Source organism: Macrotis lagotis, chromosome X, assembly GCF_037893015.1.
Source record: "Macrotis lagotis isolate mMagLag1 chromosome X, bilby.v1.9.chrom.fasta, whole genome shotgun sequence".
Taxonomy (NCBI): Eukaryota; Metazoa; Chordata; class Mammalia; order Peramelemorphia; family Peramelidae; genus Macrotis; species Macrotis lagotis.
The window spans coordinates 654,203,685-654,217,902 of record NC_133666.1 but is presented as its reverse complement, the minus strand read 5'-3'; the positions used below and the strand labels follow the sequence as shown (position 1 = coordinate 654,217,902).

The 14,218-nt window shown below is 41.4% G+C and overlaps 1 protein-coding gene across 2 annotated transcripts in view; it reads right to left on the bottom strand.

Annotated features, from left to right (window-relative positions):
- LOC141501223 (ceramide synthase 4-like) overlaps positions 1-182 on the bottom strand; it is a 53,529-nt gene extending 53,347 nt beyond the window's left edge. The window contains exon 1 of one of the 2 annotated variants that reach the window (XM_074205021.1): positions 89-182. The gene's annotated coding sequence lies outside the window, so the exon portion shown is untranslated. The remainder of the gene's footprint in view (positions 1-88) is intronic. The other variant, XM_074205018.1, reaches the window with a different exon arrangement.
- Between the last annotated feature and the right edge of the window lie 14,036 nt (positions 183-14,218).

Here is a 14,218-nt window from a genome sequence, read left to right as displayed (position 1 = left end):
GGGCAGCTGGGGCGGCAGGGGGAGAGGGCCGGCCGTGAGGGTGAGCTGAGGATGGGGGCCGGCTAGCCCGGCGGCGAGCGGCGCTTACCTGCAGCGGTGGCGGCGGCCCAGCCGGCCAGCTGTTAGCACAGACGCTCCCCGCGGGCAGCCGGCCTTCGTGGAGGGGGCGCTGGCCGAGTCCCTGTGGCCGCGGCAGACGTGGCTGCCCTGGATGCTCCCTGGCCGAGGCAGCGACGGGACGGGTCATCCACCACGCGCCTCCCTCCCCTCCCGCCCCCGACAGCCAGGACTCAGTTCCAGGAGAGGGAAGGAGGGGCCGGGGCGGGGTCTGGGCTGGGGGCGGGGGGCAGGCGGGGGCTCTGCAGGAGCCAGGGTCCTGGATGACAGAGCCGTTGGGGGGCTGCCGGGATTGGGCAGGATGCTAGGGAGTGGGGGGGCAAGACATTAGATGGGGTTCGGGGGGCTCGGGCGGTGGCTGGGAGCGGGGGAGGCCGGCGAAGCTGAGGCAGCCGGAGCAGGTGCTGGAGGACGGGGGTTGCGGGGGGGAGAGGCCGCGGGCCCGGGTCCGGAGGAGGCGGCGCCCCTGCCTCCGGGAGCTCGGGGCGCGAGCTCAGCTCCCACCGGCCCCGGCCCGCCCCGGCTCCGGGGCCGCCTCCACTCACGTCGCTGGGCGGGACGCTGGCCCGGAGCCCGGCCTAGAGGGCCCCCGTTCCTCGGCCGCCCTCCCCGGCTCCTGGGGCTCCTCCTGCAGCTTCCGGCAGCCCGGACGCAGCCTCCCCCCCTCCCGCCCCCCCAATCCCACAGGAGCCGGGGGGGGGGGCCGGGGCTCCCCGCTTAGCCTCACCCGCGGGCCCCGAGCCCCGGAACACAGACAAAGCACAGTAGGCCACATGGCCTCCCACCCGCGCCGAGCCTGGCCCCTCACCGGCTCCCCCGCGGCAGCGCGCACCGCCGGCACTGACTGACAGCCCGCCAGGCTGCTTGGGCCCGGCCCGGCTCCCCGGCCTTTCTTATCGTTCTTTGAACTTTGGAGTGAGTCTGAAGCCAGCACGCCGTGGTCTGCTGCCTCGCTTGTTTACAAACCAGACACACTCGTGCTCGCTCTCTCTGACTCTGGTTCTGGCTCTTTCTCCCCCCCCCCCCCCCCCCCCCGACTCTGGTTCTGGCTCTCTCTCTCTCTCTCTCTCTCTCTCTCTCTCTCTCTCTCTCTCTGTCTGTCTCTCCATCTCTCTTTGTGTCTCTGTCTTTGTTTCTGTGACTGTCTCTGACTCTTTTTCTCGTTCACTTGGTTTCTGTCTCTCTATCTCACCTCCCTTTTCTCTTTCATGCTCTCTGACTCTGTCAGCCTCTTTCTCTTTCTGTCTCTATCTTTTCTCTCATTCTCTCTCTTCCCCCTCTTCTTTCATTCTCTCTCTCTCCCTCTCTCCCCACTCTTTCTTCCCCCCTCTCTCCCCCACCCCCATTTCTGATAAGGGGGTACAATCCTGAAATTTGGTCTTCTCAGCCCCAACTCCAGGTTTCTGTATCCAATAACAGTGCAGATGGTAGCAGGTGTAAAATTTTTGTGAAATTGAATTGAAAAGGGGCGGCTAGGTGGCACAGTGGATAAAGCACCAGCCCTGGAGTCAGAAGTACCTGGGTTCAAATCCGATCTCAGACACTTAATAATTACCTAGCTGTGTGGCCTTGGGCAAGCCACTTAACCCCATTTGCCTTGCAAAAAAAAAAAACTAAAAAAAAAGAAATTGAATTGAAAAGATCGGATCCCTTCTCTTGGGTGGGCCATAGCTATGGAGCCCTACTGCTTGTTAGCTTCCAGACAGGGCCAAAAGGACACCTGTCCCTGAATTATAGATCCTCTTTGAAAAAAACCACAATCACCAATAGGTGGAAATAAGATAATCATTATAAAGATAATATCCTTTACCCAATGAGAAGATGGACTCGGATGTCTGCCATTTATGCCAGCTGATTATCCATAAATCTGAGTTCAGTAGTGTCCAGAGATAAGTGCTGACAGACTATACAGATTTACAGAGAAGGGAGGAGTGCCCAAAGCTTGGGGCTCCCTGGAAGAAATGGGGCTTAGGTAAGAGGTGGGTCCTGCTCAGAAGGGAGCATGCCCTGGGCAGGAATCTTCATGCTCATGCACCTTCAGGGCAGGGTTGAGGTCTAGTCTAGGAACAGGGAGAGAGCAGATTATTAGATAGATAATGGGGTCAGACTAGAGAAGCTCTTGGAAGTTTCGACCTAGGGTCAGAGAGAGGAATTTGGGTCTTTTTTTTCTTTGTTGTTGTCAGATCAGTCCTGGAGAAGAGGGCAAACAGCCACTAGTGAAAAGAGCATCTGAATAAAATAAAATCTGGTTGGAATTTGAACTCTTACTTATTGGGCAAGATATTCCCATCTATCTCTGGGCTGCAGGAGGTGACAACATAGTGGAAAGAGGAGGAATTCGCCAATCAGAAGACTTTAAGTCCTCCTGTTATTTACTACCTGTTTGACCTTAGCCAAGTCACTTCCATCTCCCATGCTCCTCAAAAGTTTGGATGAGTTGCCTAAGGTCCCTTCCAGTTCTAAATCCTTACAGTAAGTGGGCAGAAGGACATTGGGGGAAAGTCAGGGTTTCTTTAGGGGACATGAACCTCACCCTCTTTTTTATTCACCCTTGTTTTTTATTCATTAAGCATAGAATAAATTACAAACTATTTCTGCAATAACCATAGAACATAGAATGTCAGAGGTGAGACAAATTTTAGAGAGCATAGGTTAATAGAGTTCAACTTAGGAAGTACCTTAAAGACTCTCTAGTCCAATATTCTCAGTGTACAGAGAAGGAAGCTGAGGTTCCAAATGAATTCCATTGTCACACAGAAAGTAAGGAGCAAAGCAGAGCTATAAAGCCTATTCCTCAATCCTTAAACTAAAAGCCTTTCTATGAATCCAATAGATCATCCAGTCTAGCCAGAAATTGAACAGTGAAGGAAACAGGTTCAGAGAGGACATTTGCAGTTCAGTAGTAAAGCTGACCCCAACACTTTTATCTTACCTATCTTTGAACTTAGAATGCAAGTTCTCTCAAGGTAGTTGTTGTTCAGCCTTTTAGTTGTGTCCAAATCTTTATGACCCTATCATTGTGTGCCCAGGGTTTTCTTGGCAAAAATAATGAAGAGATTTGCCATTTCTTTCTCCAAAGGACTAAGGCAAATAGAGGTTAAGTAACTTGTCCTACTTCACACACTAGTAAGTATCTGAAATAAGATTTGAACCCAGGGCCTGCAGTAAGGGGGCAGCAGGTGAAGCAGAACTCAGTGTCACCTCTGACTGAGAAGTGTTGAACATATACCCCTGAGGAAGAACTGAGGTTTTCCTTACTCCAAGCCTAGTACTCTATCCACAGAGCTACCTAGCTGCCTTCAACAACAGCAGAATGTAAACTCCCTGAGAACATAGAATGTGCCATTTCTATCTCTGTATCTTTAGTGCTTTGGACACTTTTCAGGATTTCTCATCTATCTTTGGTGTCCACCTTCACCCCATTCTCACCTGTTGTTCCAACTTGTTCCAATAGTCATGAAGTCAACTGAAGCAGGCACTGTTGGAGCTTGGTCAGACACTGAAGTTGCCAAAGTGATCCACTTCATCCTGGATCATTAGCAGTTGACTTTTGTCATGCCACTGGATTTTGGTGATTGAAAAGACAGAGTGTAAGGAATGTGTTTTCTCTAGTAAGGGATATGCTGGTAAATGTTTAACAATTGGCTCTCTGATACTTTAAATTTTAATATGCATCTTGAATGTTTTCTTCATCACTCTATCACTAGATAATAATGAAGCAATAAAATGAACCTGGCATTTGCTGACTTCTGAAATGTCATGGCTCACACGGAAAATTTAACAATAGATTCTCCCAAATTGACTGAGATTGACTTCAGCATGACAGGAGTCCAGTTGTACAGTCTGATTATACTTCCCTTTTAGGGTATCACCTTAAGATAGGGAAGAATATCAGTGAGAATGGTACTAGGTAGGTACCTTTTTCCTTTGGTTACCTCTTTTTTTCTACCACATTTATTTTATTTTAATTTATGTAATAAAACAAGCATTTCCATAATATAATATAATTTAAAAAGTTGATCACACCTGAGAATGTATTATATACAACTTGTTTTTTCTTTTAAATATATAATAAAGTTATCATGTACATTTCTTTTTTTTTCATCCTTCCCTTCCCTTTGGCTACTTTTAGACACAAATGGTACATATAGCTATTCTATACATACATACATACATATATATATATATGTTAGTTTTTGCAAGGTAATGAGGTTAAGTGGCTTTCCCAAGGCCACACAATTGGGTAATTGTTAAGTGTCTGACGCCAAATTTGAACTCAGGTACTCCTTGACTTCAGGGCCGGTGCTCTATCCACTGCACCACCTAGCTGCCCTATACATATTTTTGTTTATCAATCAGTTCTTTCTCTGGATGCAGGTAGTGTCTTCCTTCATATGTCCTTGATAGTTAATTTGGGTATTTATAATAGTCAAAATGACTTCTTCACTGAAAATCATTCTTAAAATGATGTTGCTGTTTCTGCATACTATATTCTTTTGGTTCTGCTCATTCCATTCTTCATTGCTTCATGCAAGTCTTTCCATGTTTTTCTAAGCTCATTGAGCTCATCATTTTTACTAATATAGTAGTATTCCATCACAATCATAAACCACAACATATTCAGCCATTCTGCAATTGATGGACATCCCCAGAATTTCTAGTCTTTGCCACCACAAAGAGAGGTGCTATAAACATTTTAGAACAAATAGATTCTTTTCCTTTTTCCCTAATCATCTTCAGAAATTGACCAAGTAGTGGTATTAAATGTCATGGTGCAGAGGATAGAGCACCGGCCCTGGAGTCAGGAGTACCTGAGTTCAAATCTGGTCTCAGACACTTAATAATTACTAGCTGTGTGGCCTTGGGCAAGCCATTTAACCCTTGCAAAGCCTTGCAAAAACCTAAAAAAAAATTAGTTATTAAACTCTCCCTATTCACATAATTAATGATTATATACATTTGTAAAAGAAATTTGTAAAATAAAAAAAGTGCTTTGCAAATTATAAAGTCCATATAAATGTGAAATTAAAGTTCTGCTATATTTCCAGAAAACAGCATGGCTAATGATGGAGTGCATTTTACCTATTGCTTTAAAATTTGCAGTCCTTTACTTGCATATTATATTTGATGGAGAAACTATACAATATATAGGGTACTAGAAAAGGACTACCCATTTCTCTGCTATAGCTTGGCAGGGAAGGGAGATTCCCTTGTCACTTATCTCTCAGCATTATAGATTATCGAGGAAGGATATATGCTTTGGCATCTTGCTAAAAAGACAAATGTCAATGCTTGGTTGGTACCAGTAACTGGAGTTACCATCAAACTGAGCCTCAAGAAACTGCCCTCTTGTTATAGGCCATCTTTTGCCTGAAAAGACAGCAAACAATATGCCCCAAATCCTTTTCACCACTTTCCTTTTACTTTTCTCAGGGAGTTCTCAAAGGAGAGCTTCTGGGAGTGGAGTTTCCCAGCTGAATGGGTGGTGGCAACCAGGACAATGATGCATCTCCTCCCTGTGGAAAAATCAGACATGTCCTTGCCTACTCTGCCCAAGAAGGGAGCTAATGAATAATGTTCATGAATTCCAAAAACCTGTGTAGAAAAGTGAAATTCCTGTCTTCTAGGAAGCATTAACCAGAATACAGCCCTCTAGTCATACAGTTAACTAGTAAATGTGTGAGACCAGATTTGAATTCAGGAAAATAAATCTTCCCGACTTCAGGTTTGACATCTATCTACTTTGCCACCAAACTACCCTTGGTTTTATTGGGTTTTTTTTTGTTTTGTTTTTGTTTTGTTTTTTAAGGCAATTGGATTAAATGACTTGCTGGAGGTCACACAGCTTGGTAATTATTAGGTGTCTGAGCTGCATTTGAACTCAGGTCTTCCTGACTCTAGGAATGGTGTTCTATCTACTTCGCCCAACCACCCTTGGGAAGAATTTAACACGAGCTATTTCTAAGCAATACAATTTGGAGACTTCCCTGTAATAAACTCTGGATCATTTATTTGAGAGATGAGGAAACTGGGGCCCAGAGCAGGTAATTTGCCTTTTCCACATAACACAGCCAGTTAGATCATTTTATGTGGACAGGTCCTACATGTATCACTTTTAATTATGTTAATATTATTCTATAGTTGCAAACTTTACCCCAAACCAGTATCTTTTGGGGTCCTCAGCACAATCTACCTTGGTCTCTGCTTGTTTTTGTGCCTGTCATCTTTCCTAATGAATTTAAGCAGGAGCAGGGTCTGGCACACAGTGAATACTCAATAAAGATTTATTTGATGAATAGAAATGGATAGATGAGCAGATATCATGTATGCATACTGAAATTTCTTATAGTATATATAAAGAGGTTCAGTTAAAGAATCACATCCCACTCCTACAGGGAGGAAGTAAAAGTTGGCAAACAGTTGAGTAGTAGAAATGATTGCCCATTGTGATGGGACACAGAATGGAACTAGTGACCCCTTTACTGTGCTGCTGGTGCAAACCATCAGAATTTGCACTCTGAGGGTCATAGATTTATTTTGATCTGGCATGGATCTTAGAGATAAAGTCTGATACTGTTAATTTACAGCTGAGAAAAACTGAAGCAAATGGACCTTTGTTTCAGGAAAAAGCTTGAGGTCATAAAAAGCACTGTTCAATTTCCTAAAAGATAATTAATACTATAATAATATTACATCATATATAATAATAATAATAATAATAATAATTATCCATTATTAGATTCAATCCAAATCAATTCAATAAATATTTGTTGAAGAATGCTAGACTTGGAGTCAATCAATCATTAAGCAATTATTAATTATCTACTCTTTGCCAGATGTGCTAAAATATTAGTGATGTAAAGAAAGGCAAAAGGTGATCTTTGTTTCCAATGACTTTATGGACGAATGTATTAAAAAATTTATATATGGGATAAGTAGGAAATAATTAACAAAGAGAAAGCACTAGAATTTAGAGGAGGTGGAAAGGCTCCCTGAACAAAGTGGGACTTAGCTAGGACTGGAGTCAGAAAGAATTGAGTTCTAATTTTGGCCCTAGACAATTTACAGCTGTGTAAGCCTAAACATTGCATTTAACTTGAGTTAAATGAGCCTCAATTTCCTCTATGTGTAAAATGGAGATCAAAACAGTATCTATTTCCCAGGTCTGTCGTGAGGATACAATGAACCACTTTGCAAACATCAAAGTAATATATAATTGTTAGTCATTGCTCTTAGGATACTGTTATTTGCTGGGGCTAGGAAGATCAAAATGAACAGTCCTTTCTTGCCCTTATGAAATTTAAATTCAGGGTCAGGGTCAGGTTGGAAAAAGGGGAAAAGGAAATAAGAAAATACAAGCTATTCAAAGTAATTTCAAGAGGGAGAGCACTTGAATTATTTTATAAATGAAACTAGGAGATGCAGGCAGAGATGAGAGGGAGTGTATTCCAGGGGAAGGCAACACCTTTGCAAAGGTAGGAAAGTTGTGTAAAGGGAGAACCTAGTGGGTTCATTTGACTGGAATGTCAAGTGGAGAGTGGGAGTCAGATTACAGAGGATCTTAAAACCAAGATAAGAGAGTAGTAGTCTATTTTTGTTGTTTTGGGCAAGGCAATGGGGTTAAATGACTTGCCCAAGGTCACACAAATAGTATTAAATGTTTGAGGTCAAATTTGAACTCAGGTCCCCCCCTGATGTCAGGACTGGTGCTCTATCTATTCTACCACCTAGCTTTAAACAATTAGAAGTAATTGAAGATTTTAGAAAGGAGGAGGAGGATGATATGGTCAGATCTGTGTTTTAGCAATATCAATTTGACAATGTCAATGGGGAAAAAAGACAGAAAAGATTGGAAGGAATTCACAGAAGTATTTATAAATAATCCAGGAAAAGCGGTAATGATGATTTGAACTAGGGGAGAGGTCATGTTAGTAGACAAAAAAGATGTGGGAGGGAGATGTTGTAGAGATAGAATCAGTAATAATTGGGAACTGATTAGGGTGGGCAGGAAGGTGGTAAGAAGACCAAAGACACAAGGATGACTACAAGTTTTTAAACAGAGGTGACTAGAAGGATGCTCTCAACAGAAATATGAAGAAGACTAAAATGACATTACTATGTTTGAGAAAAATTACAACGTGTCTGACTGTGGCTGTTCAGATCAATACAAAATCAGGGTTTTTTACTACAGGTTGGTACAAATAGTCCATGTGAACATCTTGGGATGCTTCCTGGGGTGATTGGTAGAATGGTGTCAAGGATAATATGTAGAGAAGGGAAAAATTTTAGGGGAAAAATAATGAGTTGTTTCATACATTATGAATTTGAGATGCTTAAGTCAGTTGTGGACTTGGGAATGGTGCTTAGGAAAGACTAAATTTGAATACTCACATGTACCTATATACAATATGGATATGAATACATATACATATGTGTGTTCATATGTATATCTGGGAATCATTTGCATAGAGATGAAAATTGAACCAATGGGAGCTGATGAGTTCACTAAGCAAGATAGTATCCAGGATAGAACCTTGGTGGATGCTCATTGTTAGTGAAAATGACCTGGATGGGGGCAGCTAGGTGGCACAGTGGAGGGAGCATTGTCTTTGGAGTCAGGAGGACCTGAGTTCAACTCCAGCCTCAGACACTTAATAATTGCCTAGTTGTGTGACCTTGGGCAAGTCAGTAAACCTCATTGCCTTAAATAAATAAAAAAAAAGAAAAAAATGACCTGGATGAAGATCTAGCACAAGAGACAGAGAGAGCAGCCAGAGAAGTAGGAAAAGAATTAGGAAGAAGCAATGCCATGAAGGCCTAGAGAGGAGAGAGTATTCAGGAGAGGATGTATTCAGAGAAGTCAAGAAGGATGAAGAGTGAGAAAAGACTTAAATTTGACAATTAAGAGGTCATTGATGACTTTGGAGAAGGCAATTTCAAATGATAAAATCAGAAGCCAGGTTGATGAAGCAAGTAAAAGAAGTAGAAGTATTTAGTAGAGAGTTTTCTCAGGATAATTAGCCAAGGAGGGAAAGAAAGATAATTAAAATTGGTTCTTGTATTTCCTTCATTAAGCTTTTTTTTTTTTTGTAGATTTTTTGCAAGGCAAATAGGGTTAAGTGGCTTGCCCAAGGCCACACAGCTAGGTAATTATTAAGTGTCTGAGGTCAGATTTGAACCTAGGTATTTCTGACTCCAGGGCTGGTGCTCTATCCACTGCGCCACCTAGCCACCCTTCATTAAGCTTTTATGACAGTGTATCAATGTGTTAATTATCCAGTAACAGAGATAGACACTCCTTTCTAAACAGTGTTGAGCTTAAGTAAGCAATTGGGAAATACCTCAGCTCCTCTATATATCTAAAACCATCTGAAAGTCTGGAATACCCTTTCTGGTCATGAGAGAGTTTTCATCTTGTAGAGACTACCAGTGAACCTCTGCTTCTACATTGCTGGTAAGTAGTTCAGACTCCAGTTGGTTATCTAGGGCATGAAATGAAATATTGCTGCTGATATGATTTTTTTTTTTTTTTTTTTTTAGTTTTTGCAAGGCAATGAGGTTAAGTGGCTTGCCCAAGGCCACACAGCTAGGTAATTATTAAGTGTCTGAGACTGGATTTGAACCCAGGTACTCCTGACTTCAAGGCCGGTGCTTTATCCACTATGCCCCCTAGCCGCCCCATGCTGATATGTTTTAAAAAATTATAAAATCAATAGTTTGTAGGAGGTTAGAGTCTCTTCTCTCTGATTATAACCTTCCTTCCCCAAACCTCCTCCTGTTTGCCCACAGATCTCATCCACAGATATTGTTAGGGGAAGGAAATTCTTGACTTGAACCTAAATCCTCAGTCCACGGAAAAGTAATAAATAAACCAATAATTTAAATATTTATAGCAGCACTTTTTGTGGTGGCAAGGAACTGGAATGCTTCAACTGGGAAATGGCTAAACAAATTGTGGTATATGTTCCTGATGGAAAATTACTCTGCTGTAAGAAATGATGAGCTTGATGTTTTTAGAAAAAACATGGGAAGATTTGAATGAAAAAACAAACATTAAAATGAACAGAACCAAGAGAACATTGTGCACAGAAACAACATTATTTTAAGAACAACTCTCAGGGACCAATCCATTCTATTATAAATATTCAAATTAAACAGAAAGGGCCTCTGAAGGAAGATGTTGTTTATACCCAGACACAAAACTCATACACACAGACACCCCCCTCCCCCATACAAACACACATATATCTAATGGTAGCCATGGGGGGAGGAGAGGGAGAGTGAAAAAAATAAGCTACATGATAACTTTGTTGTATATTTAAAAGAAATAGCAATTTGTACATAATAGGTCTGCAGGAGGACCTGCAGCACTGACTTTAGAGGTAGGAGAGATCTTAGAGTTTTTCTAATTCAAATATATCATTTCATAGGTGAAAAACCAAGCCCAGAAAAGGAAAGAGACTTGCCCAAATTCATAAGAGACTTTTTTTTCCCTATTGAACTTTGTTATAGAAATGCTTGTTTTATTAAGTTCAGAATAATAAAAAAAAGTATTGTGAGAAAGAGAAGAGTAATAAGAAGCAGCAGCTGTGATTTCAGGAAAGAAAACAATGGGAGAAATCAGTCTTTCCTTTCTTGCTGACCAGCAGATGAAGTTCTCAATAGCTGCTAGTCTTGAGGCTTGGAATCTTCTCTCCCTACACTCAGGTCTCCATCTCTACTTCTAGCATCTGGGTTGCCTCCTTAGGTAGTCTTACTCCCTGCTTGTGTCTTGGGATGAAAAGCAGTAATGGCCATAACCAGAAGCTCAGCTGCTCCTTTGACAGTCACTGATTGACAGCTGCCTCCAGGGAGATGGTCCAATCTGAATATTAAGGACAGTAGAAAACATGAAAGGCAGCCGAGTCATCATTTGTACTTACAGGTCTCCTGATCCTCCCTCCTACTGTGTAGCTTCCTGTCAATTCACATGTGTTCTCTGTGACTCTGTGGGGATGAGGGTAATTAAAGTCTCCTGTGTACTAGGATCATTAGGAATTATTTTGCCAGATTCTCTCTCCTTGAATCATCAACAACCTAGGTCCAAAGGAAGAAAGTAATGCAGATGTCTGAGAAGATGAGGCATGATTATGTATTTCAGAGAATTATAATTCTGGGACCAGGATTATAATTAATATGACAGTTAAAATGGACACATTCATTTGGTACAACTGTTATAATTAATCAGAACAATATAACAATAAAATATTGTTCTCTACACCCACATCAATGAGGAAATCCTGTTGATGTTATAACTCTTCTCCAAAAGTCTCCCCCAGCTGGTCACTTTTCTCTCCTTCCCTCAGTCCTCCTCTGAGTATCCAGTGTTATTTTTCTCAAGCAAATTTTCTCCCAATGTTGCAAGTGACTTCTCATAGCCTTTATAATCTCCAAGATTTTGTCTGTCTCTGAATCTTGAAATCGATGGTCAGATTCTCTTTGTTTAAACCCACACTTCTGGTAAGATGATGCCATCAGTGGTCCAGAGAGGGCAGTGAGGGAAAGGAACAGGTGAGAAGTAGTGATAAATTTAAGGAAGTCAGCTGTCAGTGAGAAGGAAGCCATGGGTGACCACCTTTCCCTGGAAACCTAAGAGGAAGGAAACATAGATAAAGCTCTATATAAGATGTGACATAGAAAGAGAGGTCCTGAGGGTACAGTGGGGTAAATGTGTTTGCTTTTAATAATGACCTACAGAGCCACAATTAATGTAAAGGTGATTGATGAAATAACATAGTAAAAAAGTAATGATAGGTGATAGTTGTATCTAAATATTTGAAGTATCTCCTGTGGAAGAGAGATTGACCTTGTTCTTCTTGATTTCAGAGGCTTCAGAACTGTGAGCAATGAGTAGAAGTTTCAAGGAGGAAAATTGAGATTTGATATATGGAAAAAAACTTCCTAACTGAGCATTAAGCAAAAGTGGAATGGACTACCTTGGGAGGCAATGCATTCTTCTTCAAGGAAATCCTGAATGAACTCATTAGGTTTGTTGGGGGAAGAAATTCTTCTTCAGGAATGAGATGGATTAGACTACTCCTTTTTTTTCCCTTTTTTTTTACCAGCATATAAAGATAGTTCTCAACATTCATTTTTTTGGTAAGATTTGAATCCTACATTTTTCTCTCTCTCTCCCTCCCCTTACCCCTCCCCAAAATATGAAATAATTTCACATAGATTTATACATGTGCAATTATGGGATTAGGTGGCCTTTTAAATCTTTTCCAATTCTGAGATTCTATTAACAGGAGATCTCTATCCTGAAGTTCTATATCAGGGGGATCTTAGGCTGGAATTCCCCAGTTTTGTACTGAGTCCTGCCAATTTTTAGGGCTGGATCAAAGGAGATCATATTATATAATGGAAAGAATACTTGAGTCCAGTGATCTGGTTTAATGATGTCTATGTTACTTATTATTTGTATGAATTTGGGCAGTTCAAATTCAGCTTCAGACTCTTAATAATTACTTAGTTGTATGACCTTGGGCAAGTCACTTAACCCTATTGCCTTGCCAAAAAAACGTCTTTTATGACTTTGGCAAGTCTCTTTCCTTTTCTGGGCTTGGTTTTTCACCTACAAAATGATATATTTGAATTAGATAAACTCTAAGATCTCTCCTACCTCTAATGCCAGTGCTTAGACTATCACAGGGACTCAGAGTACCAGCAGTTGTAGGATTTAGGTGAACCTTCCTTCCCTAGGTCCAGGGTCAGGAAAGAGTACAGGTTTCTAGATCAACTTGCTTGTGTTGAGAAATTTAGATAGTTTTGGGAGGGCCTGCAATAGAAATTACTATAAGGATCAAGAGGAGAGTGTTATAAAAGACTCATGAATACTTAGTCCAGAGTGATTAAAATATTTTTTTATTAAGATATCTTAACAAAATGGCACACCTCTTTAAAGGTGGGAGAGCTAGGCAAGGAAATCCCCAAATGCAAAGTCTTTTATGAATTTTGAAAGACCTTGTTCCTGCCCCCTCATGCCAATCATAGGCTGGGGTCATAATCTAATTGATACATTGGTCCCCATACATTTATTTCCCCCACCCTGCTGATTATACTAATGAGCAAGAACCATTAGATCTCCTTGAGCATGCACAAAGGAGGTCAAGACTCCAGGTTAACTTAAAAACAGGTGGGGCAATCTCATCAATTTTTTTTTTTGTAAATAAAACAAAAATTTGTTAAAAGAAGTTACAACACATAGGAAGGGATAGGTAGAGAGAGAGAAGGAGAGATAAAAGAACAGCCAAGCAGCATTGACTGGGCCAACAGGTCAGAGAAGACTGCAGCCAATCTCATCATTTTTTGATCATTTGGAGGCTAAGTCTTTTGATTTTAACTCAGTACCTTGCCCATAGACAACAATATAGGCAGACCCTAGTCTTTGTAATGTAACCTAACAATCCTCCTTTCACATTCTTGTGGAACCCAAACACCCACATATTCCTCACAGGGAGCAATCATTGAGACCTTGAATCATGAAGAAATCAGGAAAGTCAAAGAGTTCTCAGGAAGAAATGTGAGTCAGATAAGTGGAGGGACTTTCTGACCACTGGGATGAGTCTATAGGAAGGAGAAAGAAAAGATTTTCATATTCACTAATTCTTTTTATCTGAGTTTGACTTTGTATTTATATGTCACCTTCTGTGGACTCTGGGTAAAGACAGAGAAAAAGAATTTGAGGGTGATAGCATCATAGCTCAGAACCTTAGCATCATATAGTAGGACTCTGTCATTTTACAAATGAGGAAACTGAGTCTTATAATGGTGATGTGAAGTGACTTGCCCAAGGTCACACCAATGTCAGGTGATAGACTTTGATTGCTGATTCCAAATTTTGATTTTTTTAACCTCCCAGTGTTGTCCTTCTGTGGTTGGTACTTGAGACCTTGGGGGAAATTGAAGAGACCTGTCCTGAATTTTTGAGAGAGTTCTTATTTTTTTAAAAAATCATTCAAGGCAATGAGGCTAAGTGACTTGCCCAAAGTCACACAGCTAGGCAATTATTAAATGTCTGAGGTCAAATTTGAACTTAGGTCCTCCTGACTCCAGGGCCAGT